Source organism: Callospermophilus lateralis, chromosome 14 (assembly GCF_048772815.1).
Source record: "Callospermophilus lateralis isolate mCalLat2 chromosome 14, mCalLat2.hap1, whole genome shotgun sequence".
In the NCBI taxonomy this organism is placed as follows: Eukaryota; Metazoa; Chordata; class Mammalia; order Rodentia; family Sciuridae; genus Callospermophilus; species Callospermophilus lateralis.
This window is the reverse complement of record NC_135318.1, coordinates 94,533,188-94,554,415: the sequence shown is the minus strand read 5'-3', so window position 1 is coordinate 94,554,415 and position 21,228 is coordinate 94,533,188.

Sequence of the window (21,228 nt, the reverse complement as noted above, 5' to 3'; positions counted from 1 at the left end):
TCCCTGTAATACGCTCTTTTAAGATCTTCAGGGAATAGTCCGAGAAGGGCAATAGCTGGGTCAAATGGTGGTTCCATTCCCAGCTTTCCCAGGAATCTCCATACTGCTTTCCAAATTGGCCGCACCAATTTGCAGCCCCACCAGCAATGCACAAGAGAACCCTTTTCCCCACATCCTCGCCAGCACTTGTTGTTGTTTGACTTCCTAATGGCTGCCAATCTTACTGGAGTGAGATGGTATCTTAGGGTGGTTTTGATTTGCATTTCTCTGACTGCTAGAGATGATGAGCATTTTTTCATGTACTTGTTGATTGATTGTATGTCCTCCTCTGAGAAGTTTCTGTTCAGGTCCTTGGCCCATTTGTTGATTGGGTTATTTGTTATCTTATTGTCTAATTTTTTGAGTTCTTTGTATATTCTGGATATTAGGCCTCTATCTGACGTGTGAGGAGTAAATATTTGTTCCCATGATGTAGGCTCCCTATTTACCTCTCTTATTGTTTCTCTTGCTGTGAAAAAACTTTTTAGTTTAAGTAAGTCCCATTTGTTGATTCTTGCTATTAACTCTTGTGCTATGGGTGTCCTATTAAGGAATTTGGAGCCCGACCCCACTATATGTAGATCGTAGCCAACTTTTTCTTCTATCAGATGCAGAGTCTCTGATTTGATATCAAGGTCTTTGATCCATTTTGAGTTAACTTTTGTGCATGGTGAGAGGAGGGGGTTCAGTTTCATTTTGTTGCATATGGATTTCCAGTTTTCCCAACACCATTTGTTGAAGATGCTATCCTTCCTCCATTGCATGTTTTTAGCCCCTTTATCAAATATAAGATAGTTGTAACTTTGTGGATTGGTCTCTGTGTCCTCTATTCTGTACCATTGGTCCACCCGCCTGTTTTGGTACCAGTACCATGCTGTCTTTGTTACTATTGCTCTGTAATATAGTTTGAAATCTGGTATCGCTATACCGCCTGATTCGCACTTCCTGCTTAGAATTGCTTTTGCTATTCTGGGTCTTTTATTTTTCCATATGAATTTCATGATTGATTTATCTATTTCTACAAGCAATGCCTTTGGGATTTTGATTGGCATTGCATTAAACCTATATAGAACTTTTGGTAATATCGCCATTTTGATGATGTTAGTTCTGCCTATCCATGAACAGGGTATATTTTTCCATCTTCTAAGATCTTCTTCTATTTCTCTCTTTAGGGTTCTGTAGTTTTCATTGTATAAATCTTTCACTTCTTTTGTTAGGCTGATTCCCAAGTATTTTATTTTTTTTTGAGGATATTGTGAATGGAGTGGTTTTCCTCATTTCCATTTCAGAAGTTTTGTTGCTGATATACAAGAATACCTTTGATTTATGCGTGTTGATTTTATATCCTGCTACTTTGCTGAATTCATTTATTAGTTCTAGTAGTTTTTTTGTAGACCCTTTTGGGTCTTCTAGGTATAAAATCATGTCATCCGCAAATAATGATAATTTAAGTTCTTCTTTTCCAATTTTTATGCCTTTAATTTCTTTCGTCTGTCTAATTGGTCTGGCCAGTGTTTCGAGAACTATATTGAATAGAAGTGGTGAGAGAGGGCATCCCTGTCTTGTTCCAGATTTTAGAGTGAATGCCTTCAATTTTTCTCCATTCATAATGATGCTAGCCTGAGGCTTAGCATAGATAGCTTTTACAATGTCAAGGTAATTTCCTGTTATCCCTAGTTTTTCTAATGTTTTGAACATAAAGGGATGCTGTAGTTTGTCGAATGCTTTTTCTGCGTCTATCGAGATGATCATATGGTTCTTATCTTTAAGTCTATTGATGTGGTGAATAACATTTATTGATTTCCTTATATTGAACCATCCTTGCATCCCAGGGATGAATCCTACTTGATCATGGTGCACAATTTTTTTGATGTGCCTTTGTATCCGATTCGCCAGAATTTTATTGAGGATTTTTGCATCTAGGTTCATCAGGGATATTGGTCTGTAGTTTTCTTTCTTTGAGGTGTCTTTGTCTGGTTTCGGAATCAACGTGATGTTGGCCTCATAGAATGAATTTGGAAGAGCTCCCTCTTTTTCTATTTCCTGAAATAGCTTGAAAAGTATTGGTATTAATTCTTCTTTAAAAGTTTTGTAAAACTCCACTGTATACCCATCCGGTCCCGGGCTTTTCTTGGTGGGTAGTCTCTTGATTGCTTCTTCAATTTCATCCATTGATATTGGTCTGTTCAAATTGTGTGTATCTTCCTGACTCAGTCTGGGCAAATCATATGTCTTAAGAAATTTATCGATGTCTTCACTATCTTCTATTTTATTGGAATATAGGTTTTCAAAATAATTTCTAATTGTCTTCTGTATTTCTGTAGCATCTGTTGTGATATTGCCTTTTTCATCCCGTATGTTAGTAATTTGAGTTCTCTCTCTTCTTCTCTTCGTTAGCATGGCTAAGGGTCTGTCAATCTTGTTTATTTTTTTGAAGAACCAACTTTTAGTTTTGTTGATTTTTTCAATAGTTTCTTTTGTTTCAATTTCGTTGATTTCTGCTCTGATTTTAATTATTTCTTGCCTTCTGCTGCATTTGCTGTTGTTTTGTTCTTCCTTTTCTAGGGCTTTGAGATGAAGTGTGAGCTCATTTATTTGTTGGTTTTTCTTTTTTTTGAGGAATGACCTCCAGGCGATGAATTTCCCTCTTAAAACTGCTTTCATTGTGTCCCATAGATTCTGATAAGTTGTGTCTGTATTTTCATTTATCTCTAAGAATTTTTTGATTTCCTCCTTTATGTCTTCTGTGACCCCTTGATCATTCAGTAACATATTGTTCATTTTCCATGTGATATAGGATTTTCCCATCCTTCTTTTATCATTGATTTCCAGTTTCATTCCATTATGATCAGATAAAATGCATGGTATTATCTCCACCCCTTTATATTTACTGAGGGTTGCCCTATGGCATAATATATGGTCTATTTTTGAGAAGGATCCATGTGCTGCTGAGAAAAAAGTATATCCACTTGATGATGGTTGATATATTCTATATACGTCATTTAAGTCTAGGTTATTGATTGTGTTATTTAGATCTATAGTTTCTTTATTCAACTTTTGTTTGGAGGATCTGTCCAATGGTGAGAGAGGTGTGTTGAAGTCACCCATAATTATTGTGTTGTGGTCTATTTGATTCTTGAACTTGAGGAGAATTTGTTTTATGAACGTCGCAGCACCATTATTTGGTGCATAAATATTGATTATTGTTATGTCTTATTGGTGAATGGTTCCTTTTAACAGTATATAATGCCCTTCCTTATCCCTTTGGATTAACTTAGTCTTGAAGTCGATTTTTTTTGATATGAGGATGGCCACACCTGCTTGTTTGCGAGGACCGTGTGCGTGGTATATTTTTTCCCAACCTTTCACCTTCAGCCTGTGTATGTCTTTTCCAGTCAGATGTGTCTCCTGGAGGCAGCATATTGTTGGATTTGTTTTTTTAATCCATGTTACCAGTCTATGTCGCTTTATTGGAGAGTTTAAACCATTAATGTTTAGAGTTACTATTGCTATATGGTTTGTACTTCCATCCATGTTTGATTATTTGTCTCTCTTTTTTTTTTTTTAAATTTAGTTTATTTCTCCATGATTAGCTTTCCCCCCTCCGTCAGTCTTTACTGGGGCACTTCCCACTGTTGGCTTTGGTTATTGTTTCTCATTTCTTCCTCGTGTAGTGTTTGACTCAAGATGCTTTGCAATGCTGGTTTTCTGGCTGCAAATTCTTTTAGCTTTTGTTTATCATGAAAGATTTTTATTTCATTGTCGTACCTGAAGCTTAATTTTGCTGGATACAGAATTCTTGGTTGGCATCCATTGTCTTTCAGTGTTTGAAATACATTGTTCCAGGATCTTCTCGCTTTCAGTGTCTGTGATGAAAAATCCGCTGTTAACCTTATTGGTTTACCCCTGAATGTAATCTGCCTCCTTTCTCTTGTAGGTTTTAATATTTTCTCTTTGTTCTGTATATTGGATATCTTCATAACAATGTGTCTTGTCGTTGGTCTACTTTGATTTTGTATGCTCGGTGTTCTGTATGCATCTACAATTTGTATATCTGTTTCCTTTTTTATTTCTGGAAAGTTTTCTGTAATTATTTCATTCAGCAGGTTACTCATTCCCTTGGTTTGAATCTCTGTGCCTTCCTCTATCCCGATCACTCTTAAATTTGTTTTTTTAATGTTATCACATATCTCTTGGATGCTTCTCTAGTGATTTTTAACCAGCCTATCAGAGTTGGCTAGACTCTTTTCAAGATGATATATTTTGTCTTCATTATCTGACGTTCTGGCTTCTACTTGCTCCACTCTATTAGTGATGCTCTCGTTTGAGTTTCTAATTTGGCTTATAAGTTCCTTCATTTCTAAGATTATTGTCTGATTCTTTTTTATAATCTCTATCTCCTGATAGAGATGCTTAACTTCTTCTTTTATCTGTTTTTGTAATTTGTTCTCAATGTGTTCTTTCGCTGCTTGAATTTGCTGTCTCGTATCCTCTTTAAGGTTCCATTCCATCTGTCTAAGGTGTTCCTTGAGTTCTTTATATGACCATTTTTCTGATGAATCTATATCCTCTTGGATATTTAGGCTGTCCTGCATTGTTTGTACTCCTTTCCTTCCTTGCTTTTTCATATTGCTTCTTGTTCTGTTTGACTACTGAGTTGCTGATTACTCCTATAAATTTATTTGCTGCTTGGGAGGAAAGGTATTATAGGGGGAGGGAATAAGTCACCAAAGAGAATGAAAGTAAGCAGGCAGAATTCAAGGAAGGGGGAATATGAGAATTGAAAAGAAATGCAAAGACAGAAGAAAAGAAGAGAGAGAGAAGGGAAACAGAAAATTAAAAAGAATTAAAAAGAAATCATAATCGCAATAATAAAAATGAAAATTAGTATTAAAAAATAAAATAAAATGAATTAAAAAAAATTTGGGGAAAACAACAACAAAAACAAAACAAAACCAATAAAAAGAAAAAAAAAAGAAAAAATTTTTAATACATGCAGTCTTTTAGACTCATCAATTCAGATTGTTAACTACAATTCTGGTATGAGAGAGATCATCCATAGTGTGAATAAAACAGGAGACCAGAGGGGGGAAAAAAAAATACATGCAGTCTTAGAGTTCGATTCACTATTCTTCCAGTAGGTGGAGCTGTGCCCACCGGGCAACGCTTCTCCTCTCAGTAGGCAGGAGCCAGTCACTGTGCAGCAGCTCTTCCTCCTGGACTGGGCGGGTCTCTAATCCTGAGTGCACCGGTGATGCTCACCACAATATTGGCTACACACCAAGTCTGCTGTTCCTGTGAGCCCTGTTTTCAAGAACGCCTGGGCACATTCTCCCTGTTTGCCATTGCCTTGGACCCTAAGTTTGTAGAGCTTGGGGCTGAGAACCCCCAGCGAATTTGCTTGCCCTCTGGTAGCCACGCCCCTGGAAGCTGGTGCAAGAGACCTCAGTTGTCAGCACTGGTGATAGCGGTAGCCGGAATTCCGCGCCGCGGGTCCCGCACCACTCCTGATTCCCCCGTGCAAGAGCCGGGCGGGCGGGGCCTTTAGCAGCGCCCGGCAGGCGGGGACTGTCCACACGAGCGCGGGGTTGGGGGTTGGGGTGGTTGTTTCCAGTGCCAAACCGCCAAAGGCGGCTCACAGAGCTGGGAAGGCAGGACCCAGCCTTCCGTATGCTCGCTGCAATGTGTGAGCAGCGGTTTTTCGGCTGAGCCGGCGGGACTGCGCCCCCCGCGGGAGCTGTTCACAGGAGCGCGGCGGGGCAGGGGTGGGGGGGTGGGGGTCGTTGTTCACAGCGCCGAGCCGGCGGGGGGGGGGAGGGGGTGGTCGGAGGGGGTGGTCGTTTGCAGCGCCGAACCGCCTCTGGGCTAGGCCGGCTGGGGCCCAAGCAGGCTGTGGCCGTTTGTAAGTACGCTGCAAAGTGTGGGCAGCAGCGGGAGTTCGGCGTTGGCCGTGAGTTCCTGCTGAGTTTCACTCGCTGAGATTCACTCGTCTGGGACAAAGTGACCCCTCTAATAGACTTACTAATTCCCGGCAGGTCTCCTTTCAGCGGAATTTTGCTAGAAGTCCCTCAGCAGGCCGCATGCAGGTGAATTAATGGTCCTCTCTGCTCCCGTTACTGCGGAGGCATTGAAAGTGCTGCCTCCTTGCCGGCAGCCATATTGGGCCCCGCCTTCCGTATGCTCGCTGCAATGTGTGAGCAGCGGTTTTTCGGCTGGGCCTGCAGGACTGCGCCCCCGCAGGAGCTGTTCACATGAGCACGGGGGGGGGGGGTGAGGGTGTGGGGGGGTGGGGGTCGTTGTTCACAGCGCCGAGCCGGCCGGGGAGGGGAGGGGTGGTCGTTTGCAGCGCCGAACGAACCGCCTCTGCGCTAGGCCGGCTGGGGCCCAAGCAGGCTGTGGCCGTTTGTAAGTACGCTGCAAAGTGTGGGCAGCTTTGCAGCGGGAGTTCGGCGTTGGCCGTGAGTTCGGCTTTGGCCGGCGGGATCCTCGCTGCTGAGATTCACTCGCTGAGATTCACTCGTCTGGGACAAAGTGACCCCTCTAATAGACTTACTAATTCTCAGCAGGTCTCCTTTCAGCGGAATTTTGCTAGAAGTCCCTCAGCAGGCCGCATGCAGGTGAATTAATCGTACATAGAAATTATAAGTAGTGATGTTCTTAGAAAAACTCCTGGCTTCTTTTCTTTTGTAAACATCATTGTAATGTAAATAAGTCACATATTATTTTCTTTGGCTCCATACACCTTCATATTAGTGTGTTAGGCTATTACAAAGAAAAGAAGGTATTAAAATGTGGAATAGATGTGTGTAAACAAAGGTCTACGTCAGTGTGTTTTTTGGTTTTGTTTTTGGTACTGGGATTGAATCTAAGGTGCTGGAACACAGCCACATCCCCAGCCCTTTTTTAAAAAAAAATTTTTTAGTTGTAGTCAGACACAATACCTTTATTTTATTTATCTATTTTCATGTGGTGCTGAGGATCGAACCCAGTGCCTTACACATGCTAGGTGAGCACTCTACCGCTGAGCCACAACCCCAATCCCATCCCCAGCCTTTTTTGTATTTTACTTTGAGGCAGAACCAGTTGCTGAGGCTAGCCTCAAACTTGTGATTCTCCTGCCTCAGCCTACAGAGTCTCTGGAATTACAGGCATGTGCCCCGTGCCTGACTTGTCATTGTGCTTTATGCACACGGCAGAGTCATGTATTCTCTTTGATATTTAATAGGCCTTAGAGGAGGTGTCCAGTTATATGGACAGTGACTTCATAGGCCCTGCTGGAAAGGGTAGGCCTTATGGTTTCTAGGCATAGACAATATATAAACAATGAATGCAAATATTTTGTAATGCATTTATTTACAAGAGCAGGTGGTGGCTGAATTTTCCTGTGTTTGTTGTTTGCCACACCCTGCTTTAGACCAAATTCTAAATCGGACCTGGCTTTTCTTTGTGTGTCCTCTCTTCCCCTTCTTAGTCAGCCTCTTGGTTTGTGTGGTCATTCTCACATTTCTACACCAGTTAGAATCCTGTTTCCTGTGGAGGATGCTTCCAGGTAGCTGACCTAGTTGACAAGTTGCTGGACAAAGTGTGAATCTCAGGAGTTTTATCCTACTAAGGACATGCCTGCCTTTTATAGGGAATTCTGAAATGAAAAGATTGGACCTGTGACTATTACAACTAATTTTATTTTAACTGGTCATAAAAATAATGCATAATGTTTATAGAAAACCTGAAAAAGAAAGAAATCACAAGTTCTACTAGAGTCAACATTTTGGAGCACTAAGGAATTAATTTCTTGTACTTTAGGTTCTGAAGGACTCGGTTGGTATCACTATGTTGTACAGTGGACTCATCTTAAGCCTGTCATAAAAGTGGTTGCTTCCCATTTTTCTAACTGGTGAAGGAAGGTCCATATGCATATCTTCTCTTATTCTGCCTAATCCTTAATTTCATATCTCTCCAATGAATCTAATTCTTCGATAGAAGAATTGGTTTATAATGTCAATGGAAGACAGAACTGAGAAAAATAATGTGCATCTTGAGGCAAGTTGCCTGTTTTGTATGGGTATCTGTTTCCTCTTATGGCAAATAAGTAGACCCCAAACAATAGCTGAAGTCCATTCAGTCCTCACATACTAATATTTTTTGAAAGCCATTTTAACTTGATGATTTCAATTACAAGGACACTCAAAGGCCACAACAACAATAACAACAACAAAACAATTCAAGAGATTAAATGAAACTAGTATAGAATTAAAAGCAGAACCAATTAGCAGTGGATTCTAGGCTCTAAGAATATTGTGGAATATGTTTTTAAAAATAAGCTAGAATCAGAAACATTGTGAGAAGAATGAGAACTGAAGTTATAATACATTAGGAGAGAATCAGTATTGCAATAGAAAAAAATAGTGGAAGGAGAATTAATTCATTTATTACAACAGGTATGTGTTGGGAATCCTGCATGTACTGGGTCAATAGGTCTTAGAAATACACAGATATAAAAGATACTCCTTTCTTTGAGGAGCCAATCATCTAAATGTGTAAATACATTAGCAAATACCATGAAGGGTACCAAGTACTTTATTGAAATAGAAAGATCACAAATGCTAGGTCATATAATTTTATATCTTAATGCAGGAAATTTGATGAGTTTATATTGAACACAATATTCTATTCTAGCTTTGTAAACCAAACTTACTCCTTAATTTCTTTGAGAAATTGTTCATATCCCCAATTTACAAAACACATGGAAATAGAATTTCTATGATTAAATTTATTTGCTAATTTAACAAAATGTATACAGTGGCAAATTTTTATTTTAGGACTAAATATTACTTTGTTTTTCAAAGAGAGATGAAGTGAGGGAGAATAAAACCCTGAAAAATTAAATCTGATCATTGCTGGAACATTGTACACCAAGCCCAGCAATGGCTTGTTATCCTCGAAATATAACTTGTCATCTTGTCACAAAAACCAATTTTGAGAATAAGTGGAAATTCATTTCGATTTTCAATTGTTTAGTGTATTTGAAAACCAAAAAATTATGATAGGATGTTTTTTGGTATTCATTTCATGTCAGGTAATAGGAAGCTTTATCCCCTCATGTTCCTAGAAGATGGCAAGATTGATGAGTTGTTTACACAGGCAATCAGAATTCCATTCAGACACTATTATGCAATAGTGTCCCACTTTGACTTAACATGGTGTCACATCTTAGTTATTTCTGAATGATGCCTACAAAGAAATTTCAGCAATTCTATATGGTGGTTAGTCAATATATTTCATGACTGGTTATTTTTCTTTTGCACTTAGAGAAATTCTCAAAAATTATGTTAGATTAAATGGCAATATTTAATTTTCAATATAAAGAATGAGTAGCATTGAAAGCCTGAGGCAGAGCACAAAATCATTATAAAGAGAAAAATTAAAAGAACATAAAGAGGCTATAGCAATGTAATAACTTTATTCCAAAACATTCTCTTACTAACCAATGTTTTGCTATAGACAGTAGAGCAAAACAATATCACTGTATTATAATCATATTAATGTCATTAAATGTTCAATTGCAAAAATATAGGTGAGTTTAGACTGTCCTTACCTGTTGTCTTACTAGTTATCCTTTTTTCAGATCATAGAAAAGATGTTTTTAAAATTTTTTCTTTGATAATAAATAATTTTGTTTATTTTTACCACCTATAATCAGTAGGATTTGACAGTGAGAAGCAGGAATATCTACTTTTGCAGACGAAAACACCATTTATTTTGTGTGTAGAGGCTCATCTGTCCTGCATAGTTAAGGACAATCATATCAGAAAAGCAGAAACAGATAAAATGAATAATTAGTTCTCCAAGTGTTGCCTATCTTCTTATTTTTTCATTTTAATTTATATCTAGCTCAAACTTAAATCTTAACTATAATCACCAACCAGACCAACATGAGATAAAACACAATTTTATTAACCCAAAGTTCCTTTTGGGCCCTTTCTAATTAATAAGACTCTCTCCCAAAAGGTAACTCTTTTTCCTGACATTTATCATGATAAATTAACTTGTTTTTGAACTTTGTATCGTTGGATAGTTTGGTTCTGTATTACTTTTTAAATCATCAGTACAAATTCATTTAGCCGTCACAGTTTACGATGTTTAATGCTTCAATCTCATTATGTTCTCTCTCCCATATTAGATTTCCTGTCCATATTGTACTTAAAAGTTGGTCTCTTTTGCTTCAGTTAAATGATTCTGAGTAAAATGGGATGGGCAGGAAATTTTTTTCTTTTTATTGAATAGAACATCCTGGAAGATGCTTAGGGATATCAAACAAAGTCAGCAAATGGGCAAAGGGGCTTACTGCCCTTCAAAGTATGGAGTCAGGGGCACATATTTGAGTCTGAGTCACTGTAAGAGAGAACACATTAGGGACCCGTTTTCAGAAATGGGGTACTTGGTGGGGCTACATTACAGGAATAGGAATAAGAGCCAAAATTTGGGTCAGAAAGGAACAGCGATAAAGTGACATGCCTTAGAGTTAGGGTCTCTAGAACTGCCTGTATCCATTCCTTCTCTGACATACCCCTGCTTGTGATGGAGGGTCCCAGTCTGCATATGAAAGACACTTGGTTCCAATTCTGAGATGGAACATAGTATTATTAGAAAAGAGTTTGAAAACCCACAGAACCTGCAAAATCAAAGCCTGCCTCTTGGACAGGACAGATTTGTCCCTAATTACCAGGTTGTTCCTTAAGCTTGCATTGCTTGACTCATTGATCTCTAAATTTTGGAGATCAAATCCCTAGGAATAAGACCAGAAATTTTGCAACTGGTAAAAGAAAATATAGGGACGACATCCAACATAGAGGCACAAGCAAGTTGTGGAACCAGCTAGGTGTCTGTCAACATATGAATAGATAGAGAAAATCTGGCATATATACACAAGAGAATTTTATTCATCAGTAAAGAAGAACAAAATTAATGCCATTTGCAGGAAAATGGGTGGATCTGGACAGTACCATATTAAGAGAGATAAGTCAGAATCAGAAAGACAACTGTTGTATGTCTTCTCAAAAAATGTGGAAGCTAGAAAGATATGGAGGAAAACAGAAGGGAGATAAATAGGAGAGAGGAAGGGACCAAGGGAAGGAAGATGGGAGAGCAGAGGGAGGTATGGGGGAGAGAAGGTGGTCAAATTATGGTACGTGCATGTATGAACATACCACCATGAAACCCACTAATCTCTAAAATTAATGTGTCCCAATAAAAAAGATTGGATGACAATGACAACTAGGAACTAGTAAGATATCTTTAGTTCTTAAAGAAGATACAGGGAATTTAGAAGAGATTTAGAAATTGTCATCTCAGTACCATGATAATAGCTTTTTCTAGCGTAAGATTCAGGAAGTGAGAGGAGCTTGTGGATTTAAGTTATTTCTGCTCTGCTGTGATAAGCCATTGAGACTGGTTCATTTTAATGATAGTTAATAGGAACTCATGGTTGTGGCCAGTTGCTTTATTCAAGAATTTTTTAGTATATCTATTAATTGCATTTGTCTTTGAGATAACAGGAGGCACAATCTATCAAAGTTTAGTATAGATACGGGTTCAAGTTCACTCCTTCTCCCCTGTGTAATCTTTGCAGTGCAGTGAGGTTGGCAACTATGATGCCTGAAGCATTAATACCAGATATGATATGTTGAGTACCTACAGTGAACTGGGAAATTGACAGATCTTATGCTATTTTTATGTATTTTACTTAATTTTCCCTTCATATTTATTATTGGTGCCTTAAAGAGGTATATGATGATGGGATTTGTTGTCACATATTGGTACATGTGACATGACATAACAATATAGTTTGGTCAATATCCCTCCCTGGCACTTTTCTATTCCCTTCCCTCCTCCCATCCCTTGGTCTCTTTCCTCTAGACTGTTGATCTCCCTTTGTTTTTCATGTGATCACTCCCTAACTTTCTTTTCATTTTTTTCTCTGTTGCTTCCACGGATGAGAGAAAACATATGACCTTTGACTTTCTGACTTTGGCTTATTTTGCTTGACATAATGGTCTCAAGTTCTATCCATTTTCCTGCAAATGGCATGATTTGGTTTTTATTTGTGGCTGAATAAAATTTCATTGTTTTTTAAAAACTATTTTTATATAGTCTTACAAGCAGGAACTTTTATTCTTACTTCCCAGATTAAGAGACAGATATTACAAGTTAAAAAACTTGTTCCAGGTTAACATCTAGTTAAAACTGGTCTCTGGCTTTTCTGCCCCCAAACCCTGGTGCTGGGAGCCATCAGCCAAGTAGGTATGACAATCTCCTTGCCAGCTTACTCCCATGCTGTCTAGTGGAAGGACTTCTGAAAGGTGACCTTGCTCAAGGACCAGGGCGGATCCGTGTTTAGGGTGTTCCCCCTTTAGAATAGGGCGGTTTAGCATAATAGGAGATTAGGGTGTTCCCCCTTTAGAATAGGGCGTATCCTGCTGCTGAGTTCCTCTTGAGTTCTTAGGGTCAGACAGTATATTTTGGGAGACAGAAGCCCAGGAGTAGTGAAATTTGGGCAGAGTGTGGATTTGGGCAGTGGTGGATTTGGGCAGAGAACGTGGATTTCCCCAGAACGTGTTTGTAGAGGCCGGTGTGAGATCGGGAATAAAGAATTGCTGTTTGAATCTACAAGCTGTGTGGAGACTCGTGATTTGTGCCCAGCCAGAGACTGCGGCATCTGGTGGCTCATACGCGGAATGCCTGAAGCTTGGGGGTAAGTGAAATTACTCGCCCCTGAAGGAGAGCAAAAGAATGGGTGAGCATTTCAAAAAACAATGTGTTCTTGTTCTGATTTATTTTGTTTTTATTTCAAGTTGCCTGTTCCTAGAACTTTCTCAGGCAAACTGGGGAAAATGGTTGGCTCAAGGTTTGAAATTGTTCGCCTCCGAGGAAGAGAAATTGTTAGAGGAAGGAGGAACCCCAGTAAGACCAAGAACAGCTAGGGCATATGTTGATATAATACAAAAATGTAGCCCATGGCTTTTTAAAGATGAGTTATTAAATATATCAATGGGACCATCATGGTATGCTGTAGAAGGATTTTTCTTCAACAAGAAAGAGATGGTTAGTTCTGTTTACTATGCTTGTCTAAGATCTTGTTTTTTACAGACATTTGATTAATTTACAAAGCTAAAGTGTTAAAAATATCAACCACTAAATATAAAATCAAGTACTCTTTACTTATTAAGTTCCATAAGGTAATATATTTAAACATTATGTGTGTTTTCATAAATTGGTGAATGGAAAAAAGTTTAATATTGCTTTGGTCTGTGTCTTTGCTAAAACAAGGTTACCAAGTGTTAAGATTCTATCAGGTGTAATTTATATACAAAGAGTATAAGAAGTTTCAGTTGGGTTTCAATTACAGTATTATAGTATCATAAAAAACATGAAAGTCTTTCATCTTCTTAAAGTGGAGTAATTTGTCTAAATCAGAAATTTTATAAGGGTTATTTCAGAATGTGAATTTATAAAAAGGGTTAATGGCTAGAAAAGAAATATTAAAAGATTAAAGATGTGAAAATATATTTTAATATGGAAGGTTAAAAAAATGTTTCTAGGTGAGATAATCTCTGTGGTAAAGTAAAAAGTTGTAAAATGCCATTTTAAAAGATTTTGAGGAAACTAGACTTACTTTAAAAGTTTGAGAAAGGAAAAAGAAGAAAAAGATATTTGTACATGGCAGATTGAAACAAAGCTTCTTAATGGAGTAAAAAAGGCCTTTGGTTGAAGGGCAGCCATGTAAACTAACATTAAGCGATTTAAACAGAATCTAAGCCTCGTTTAAAAGAGTGAAGCTGTAGGTAATGAAAAAGTATATTTAAAAGTACAGTATAGATGATAATTGGAAGGCTTTAAAAGGTTAATTTGAAGGTGGTTAAGATGCCTTCATGACGGAGGAAAGATTGTGTCATTCGAAGCCTAGTTAATCTTAAAAATTGGAAAGGGGTATATATCCCCCAAAGATAAACTTAAAATAACCCTTTTTACTCTAAACTTTTAAAATTTGGATTCATCAGGACTTAGTGCTGCGGAAAGGCATATGTATCCAAAAAATGTACATAAGCCTCAGTTACATTGGAAAGATATTCTAACAGGACAATGAAAAGGTCCTGACCCAGTGATTGTCTGGAGTCGGGGTTCTGTTTTTGTTTTTCCACAGGAAGAACAGCAACCGATTTGAATTCCAGAAAGACTAACTAAAACGATTTCTACAGATCGTAAAGAAGATGATTTGACTCAAATCCATAACAGCTGATATCCAGAACTCCAGCTTGGCCATTCTTACATCTGCGACTGTGATTAACCAGGATGCTTTTTTCAATATCTATCTTATTATTGCATTTTTCCACATCATAAGGTTCTATTTTTATTTTTTGAGCTCATACAAACCTAGGTTAATGTTTTTCTGATCAGTTTTATTTTTTGACTGGAGTTTTTAAACATTGCAATGGAGATTTCACCTAGGTAAAGCTACAAGGCCTTTATTATTATCTTATGTGTTGTACGTTTATTTGCACATTTGTGTTTTGTGTTATATGTCTGTGTGTGCGTATGTCCATATTTCATATATGAGGAGCGCTCATGAAAAATGGATCCAAATTATTATTATTTTTATTCACGTGATTTAAATGGCTTAATTTAAATTAGGTAAACAGCTGTTAAGGATTGTTTTTAAAGGTGGTTAACAGATCTGCTTGTTTACTAATTTAAATCAGGTAAACAGCTGTTAAGGATTGTTTTTTAAGGAGGTTAACAGATCTGTTTGTTTACTTTCACCTTTCCTTTTCATTATATTTAATAATTCTTTTCAGGATAATGTCTTTTTAGCATCATTGCCAGAATTCCTATCTTCATCCCAATGAATATAACTCAACAAGTATGCTCAATCAAGGAGCCAACTTACTTTGGGAGGCAACGGACTTTGGGAGGAGACGGACATATTGATAGATTCCTCCACTTTGAACTGCTTGCAGAACTTGCCTGGACTATGTAACTACGTTTAGTGCAGCTAATTGTGGTAATGCTGGCATATATTTGCTGATGGTGTCACCAGTGATGCAATTTTTATTTCCTTGCCAGCGCACCACATGATAATTGTGGTAATGCTGGCATATCTTTGCTGATGGTGTCACCAATGATGCAATTTTCCCAAAGGAACTGTCAATTGGCTTGGTGTTATGGCATTTCTGTATCCTCCTCCCTTCTGCTAGTGATGGTCTAAATTTGGGGGCCAATGGCTATATGCTGGACCGGTAGTCAGTGACGGGTATGATCCAATTGCAGTGGTATCAACCTAAGACAGGAGGCTGACACCTAAAGGTCAGTTGCCTAAAGGTCAGTTTTCCGATGACGGGTAAGAACCATATGTTGAATTGGACAACCTACCAGGCACGGTCCTTAAGCCACATTAACCTCACTCCCCCACTGGCACCAAGGCCAAATTTGGGGGCCAACAGAGGTGAGGCAAAGAACCTCACCCCCCCCACTGGTGCATAGACCTATCCACAAGTATGGCTGTATGCTGGACCGGTAGTCAGTGACGGGTATGATCCAGTTGCAGTGGTATCAACCTAAGACAGGAGGCTGACACCTAAAGGTCAGTTTTCCAATGACGGGTAAGAACCATATGTTGAACTGGACAACCTACCAGGCACGGTCCTTAAGCCACATTACTTGTTGTTTAATTAATCAGAAGGGGGGAGATGCTGGGAGCCATCAGCCAAGTAGGTATGACAATCTCCTTGCCAGCTTACTCCCATGCTGTCTAGTGGAAGGACTTCTGAAAGGTGACCTTGCTCAAGGACCAGGGCGGTTTAGCATAATAGGAGATTAGGGTGTTCCCCCTTTAGAATAGGGCAGTTTAGCATAATAGGAGATTAGGGTGTTCCCCCTTTAGAATAGGGCGTATCCTGCTGCTGAGTTCCTCTTGAGTTCTTAGGGTCAGACAGTATATTTTGGGAGACAGAAGCCCAGGAGTAGTGGATTTGGGCAGAGTGTGAATTTGGGCAGAGAACGTGGATTCCCCCAGAACGTGTTTGTAGACGGCCGGTGTGAGTTCGGGAATAAAGAATTGCTGTTTGACTCTACAAGCTGTGTGGAGACTCGTGATTTGTGCCCAGCCAGAGACTGTGGCACCCTGGCATTTCCTAGCCTACCCTTTCCTGCTGTGGTGTGTTCAATTTGGAAATAACATGTATTATGGAATTACACTGGCCATGCAGAGGCTTTCGAAATCTTGTTGAATATATTATCAATCTAAGTTGCTACCTCCACAATGCTTTAGGTGTGAAGATATTGTTCAACTCTACCTTTGCACCTTTTTATTACCATCTTTAATTTTGAAGTATTTGGGTTTCTTTAGATTTCCTAGCAATCATAACATTGCTATAGGATATTAACTTCAGTCAACAAGTTGCTAGTTTGATACAGGCCTCTCACAAGAAGGAAATCCCCACCCCGTCTTTTTATGGTAGAAGATCCAGTGGTCTGAAGGTGAGAAATTTGACACATGTGTAAATAAGATTATTAAATAAAATGATTACCATTCATCTCTTTAGTTGTCCATAAAGGTAATGGGAGATCTTGTTATGGTTCACATGCATGCATAAATAATGGTGGAGAAGAATATAACATTCTAAAACTTGAGTCCTTGTAATTTATTTCTCAAGAGATAAAATGTCTTAGAAGCATCCTGTAATGAATCTTCATATCTCTGGATTTTGCCTGTTATTTTGATTAACTGGAATTAGCAGTGCATGTTAATTTTATAGGCAAATCAAGTCAACAGTATATCTAGTGGTTAAGAGTGATTATGAGTTTCTGATTTGGCTCTGCTATTTACCACTGTGAGACCTTAGGCAGGATTATTAGCCTAATGTCTCACTTTTTTCCATATGCAAAATGGGGCTTGAAAATAATAGCACATATTTCAAAGCTGAGTAGCAAAGTCTATAGTAAATCAAAAAGTAACGGGAACACGGAGGGCAATCAATGACTATTAGCAATTATATTTATTTAAATTATTTTTTGTTGCTGGATATCAAACCCAGGGCCTTGAACTTTCTAGGCAAGCACTCTTGACACTAAGCTACATCCCCAGCCCTTAGTGATGATATTTCAAGGAATCTTCTACAAGTCAAAATGTTCCCACCACTTTATTTAGAGAGATAATTATATAGTTTAAGTCTTCCGAGGCACAGAATAAGCTTAAGAAAGAACATAAGAAATGGTATGAAATCAAATCAAATATTTCTGAAACATGAAGACAGCAAATAAATTGCTGCCCAGAACATAGTTAACACACATATGTGTATTTTTATTTCATTTTATTGGTACATCTTAATTATACAGAAGAGTAGGTTTCATGGTGGCATATTCATACAGGCACATACCAGAATCTGAGTTCCCCAGTACCTCCCACCCCTTGTCCTCTCCTCTTGATCATCATCTTCCTATTCCTTTTTCCTATTTATTTCCCTTATATTTTCATGGGGGTCCCTTCCCTACTTTTCTTTCCAGCTTCCATATTTGAAAGAAATCATACAATATTTATCTTTCTGAGTCTGACTTATGTCACTTAACATGACGTTCTCCCTATCTACCCATTTTCCTGCCAATGACACAATTTCATTCATTTTTATGGCTGAATAAAATTCCATTGTGTATATATGCCCCATTTTCTTTATTCATTCATCTGTGGACAGACATATAGGCTGGTTCCACAACTGGACTATTGTGAATTGTGCTCTTGTAGACATGGGGATACATGCATCTCTAAAGCATGCCAGCTTTAATTCTTTTGAATAAATACCAAGGAGTGGGTTCTCTTGATTATATGGTAGTTCCTTTCCTTGTCTTTTGGGGAATCTCCATACTGATTTCTATAGTGGCTGTACTAATTTATGTTCCTGCCAACAGTGTATACAGTTCCTTTTACATCCACATCCTCACTAGCGCTTATTGTTATTTTTACTCTTGAATATTTCCTTTTTAACTGGAGTGAGATGACATCTCAGTGTAGTCTTGTTTTACATTTCCCTGATGGCTAAAGATGTTGAACATATTGTCAGATAATTTTTGGTCATTTGTACTTCTTCTTTTGGGAAGTGTCTGTTCCATTCATTTGTCCATTTATTGATTTTTTGGTATTGAGTTTTTTGAATCCTTTACATATTCTGGATATTAATCCTCTGTTGAAAGAAAAACTGGCAAAGAATCTCTCCCTTTCTGTAGGCTCTCTCTTCATGCTGCTAATGGTTTCCTTTTCTAGGTAGAAGCTTTCTAATTTGATGTCATCCCATTTATTGATTCTTGGTATTATTTCCTGAGCTTTAGGAATCCCATTGAAGAAGTACTTACCTATATGTTGGAGTGTTGGCTCTATGTTTTCTTCTGTCAATTGCAAAGTTTCTGGTTTTATTCCCAGGGTTTTGATGTATTTTGAGGGGCTTTTGTGCAGGGTGAAAGACAGGAATCCAGTTTCAATCTTCTACAAAAGATATCTATTTTTTTTTCCAGCACCATGTGTGAAAGAATCTGTCTCTTCTCCAATGTGTGATTTTAGTGCCTTTGTCAAGAATGGTATGAATATAGCTGTGTCTGTTTTTCTCTGTCTTTTATTCTATTGATCTACATGTCTATTTTTGTGTCAGTACCATGCTGTCTTTATTACTACAGTACAATAGTAGTATCACTTGGAATTGAAAATTGCATTTTTTTTTTTGCTCAGAATTGCTTTTGCTATTCTGGGTCTTTCAGTTCTTTCATATGAATTTTAGGACCGTTTATTCTCAATAGAAAATGTCATTGGTATTTTGATGAGGATTGCATTGAATTTGTAGACTGCTTTTGATAATATGGGCATTTTAATTGTATTAATTCTGCCTGTTCATGAACATGGGAGATTGCTCCATCTTCTAGTGTCTTCTTCAATTTATTTTTTCAGTGTTCTATAATTTTCTTTACAGAGATCTTTTACCTCTTTGGTTACATTATCCCTAAGTATTTCTTTTCTTGAAGTTATTGTTAATGGAATTCTTTTTCCTGATTTCTTCTTTTTTATTGGTGCATTATAGTTGTACAATAATGATGGGATTTGGTGATACATATTAGTACATACACAAAATATAACAACATAATTTGGTCACTATTCTTTCCTGGTACTTCCCTTCTCCCACCCCTCCTCCTCCCCTCTGATCCCCATCCCTAGCTCTTCATCCTCTATTCTACAAATTTCCCTTTGCTTTTCATGGGATCACCCTCCTTTCTTTTTATCTTTATTCTCTAGCTTCCACATATGAGAGAAAATATATGACCCTTAACCTCTGACTGACTTATTTCACTTAACAAAATAGTCTCACGTTCTATCCATATTTCCTGCAAGTGACATAATTTCATTTTTCTTTGTGGCAGAATAAAACTCCATTGTGTCTGTATAACACATTTTCTTTATCCATTCCTGATTTCTTTTTCAGTAATTCATTATTGGTACAGAGTAAAGCTATTGATTTTTGTGTGTTGATTTTGTATCCTGCTATTTTGTTGGATTTGTTTATTAATTCTAGTTGTCTTCTGGTCATGTTTTTGGGTCTTCTAATTATAGGGTCATATCATTGCAAAAGGGGATAATTTGATATCTTTCTTTCTTATATGTATACCTTTTATTTCCTTTTCTTGTCCAATTGCTCTGGCTAAAATTCCAAGTACTATATTCAATATGAGTGGTAAAAGGAGAAATTCTTATCTTGTTCTGATTTTAGATGAAATGATTTCAGTTTTTCCCTATTCAATATAATGTTGGCTTTGGTTTTTTCATATATAGTCTTTATTAGGTTGAAGTAAGTTTCTTCTATTCCTAATTTCTTCAAAATTTTTATTACGAAGCAGTGTTGAATTATGTCGAAGGCCCTCTCTGCATCTATTGAGATGATCCTGTGATTTTTGTCTTTGGTTCTATTTATGTAGTGTATCCCATTTACTGATTTGTACATGTCAAACTATCATTTCATCCCTGAAATGAAACCAGCTTAATCATGATATATGTAATTTTAAAAAGATGTTAAATTTGGCTTGCTAATATAAGCATTTTTGCATATATGTTCATTAATGATGTTGATCTGTAGGTTTATCTGGTTTGGGTATCACAGTAATACTGGCTTCATAGAATAAGTTTGGGAGTGTTCCCTCCATTTCTGTTACATGGAGTAATCTGAGGAGCATTGTCGTTAGTTCTTTAAAGTTTTGTAGAACTCAGCAGTGAATCCTTTTGGTTTGGGGATTTTCTTTGGAAAGCATTTTATTACTGCTTCAGTCTCATTGTTTGTTACTGGCCTATTCAGGTTTGCTGTATCATCTAGGTTCAATTTAGGTAGATTGTACGTGTCTTGAAGTATATTCATTTCTTCTAGAATCTCCAATTTATTGTAACATAAGTTTTCAAAATAGTCACTAATAATCCTCTGGATTTTGGTGGTATCTGATGCAATATCTTCCTTTTCTTTGTCCCTAATTTTATTTAGTTGGGCATTCTCTTTCTTTTGATTATTTTGCTTTCTCAATTTGATCATCTTTTTCAAAAAACCATCTCTTTTGTTTCATTGATCTTTTTCTTTTTTTGATTATTAATATCATTTATTTGAGCTCTGATCTTTACTCTTCATTTCCTTCTGCATGTTTTAGGAATGGTTTGTTGTTTTTCTAAACATTGAGGTATATAATTAAGTCATTTATTTGGATTCTCTTTGATGTTTTTATACAAGCACTCATAGCTATAAACTTTTCTCTTTTCTCTTAGAAATGCTTATGTTGTATCCCAGGGATTCTGGTATTTTGTATTTATATTTTCACTTCATTGTTAGAATTTTTAAAATTTCCTCTGATTTCTTTGAAGGTCCACTCATTCTTCAAAAGTATATTTTTAAATCTCCATGAGTTTTTTTTATAGTTCCTAAAGTTTTTTTCTATTGATTACTAAGTTCATCCCATTATGATATGATAACTCAGGGAATTATCTCAACTTTCTTTTTTGGGGGGGTGGGTGGGTATTTGCTGAGACTTGCTTTGTGGCCTTAAGTATCTATGTTGGAGAAAGTTTCATTAACAGTTGATAAGAAATTGTATTCAACTCTTGTAGGCTTAGTAGTCATGAAT